Raw genomic sequence first — 1391 nt, forward strand, 5'->3', positions numbered from 1 at the left:
GGCTGCAACACGGGGCCGCGGGCCTTCCCGCGCCGCCGTCGCTCATACCTCCAGACACCGAGGCACGCCATCACCTTTGCCTTCTAGGCGTCAGCCACCTTCTCCAGCGTCCTCCTACGCTTCAGCCCTCTCCTCCACCCAGCTGCGGAAAAACGGACCGTGACTGGACTACGCCAGGTGCTCATTAGCTCCGGCGTCAACGTCCCACGACGATCGGCCAAGGCAGATCTCCTCGCCCTCTATACTTCCCTCCAAACAGGGGCGCCTCCAAGCTCTACTCCTCCATCCAAGGCCGCGGATAAAGCGAGCCAGGGCCGCAGCGTTCCATTCTCACGGCCCGAGCTAACCACCACCACTTCGAAGACGGGCTTCCGGCCGTTAGGCCGCAGCAAAAAGCCTTCAGCAAGCCTGGGCCGCGCCCCGGATGCCGCCAGCCCCAGACCCCCTTCTCCATCCACCGAGCGTCAGATCGCATCTCATCTCGGCGAAGTGCCAGCTCCAGTCTCCACAAGCCGCCATGTCAGCGTGAGCACGCCTCTGCTAGCGGCGCAGACCTGCCTCACACCTCGCCTCACACCTCTCCGTACCCTCTTCCCTACCCATGGCCCGCAACCCCACCGTCCATCTCCAGCACGAGCGTGCCTCCACTAATGGCGCAGGCCCCGACGCCCGCCATTCCCCCTCTCTTTTTTCCTCCTTTTTCTTCCGCTCCCGGAACTGTCCCTAGCGCGAGCATGCCTCCGCTAATGGCGCAGGCCCTGACGCCCGCCGTTTCCCCCCACAGATCTTGGCAGGTGCGGACGTAGATCTTTTTTCCCTTTTGTCACCAATTTCACCTTCGTCTGCAGATCGCCAAATCGACTGCGGCGGATTTTCTGTCACTTTAAAAAAAACACAGCTCACAACCCATCACGTATTTTATCATTTGCCGAATTCACGATCGCTTTCACCCGTTACATAGAAGTCATCTGCACTGTTTTTCCTCACAGGAGACGCGAGCTCGTCGATTATCTCGCGATAGTCACCGAACTCACGTTATCATACGGCGGCTCTCACTTTTACACCTACCACAAACTATTTGCAGCTAAATGCGCCATCCGAGTGGCCCAGTGGAACCAATGTCCTTACTGGGGGGCTTTGGACACCGAACTCCATAACAGAGTATTTTTAGGCTGCCACAACATATCTTGCGCTGTCTGCCGATCCGTCGCCCACTCCACCATTACATGCCCTCTAATCAACCCATCTATTCCCCCCTGCCCCGAGCCATCCCAGCCCAAATCCACCAGCTATGTCCCGCGTCTCCTAGACATCCCAACCACCCCCTTTCCCCCCACTTCCACCTACCGCCGCCGCTCAGCTCCCTCTGATAGCCAGGTCTGCGCCAGTTT

Source organism: Sinocyclocheilus rhinocerous, unplaced genomic scaffold, assembly GCF_001515625.1.
Source record: "Sinocyclocheilus rhinocerous isolate Xijiao unplaced genomic scaffold, SAMN03320098_v1.1 scaffold84, whole genome shotgun sequence".
NCBI lineage: Eukaryota > Metazoa > Chordata > Actinopteri > Cypriniformes > Cyprinidae > Sinocyclocheilus > Sinocyclocheilus rhinocerous.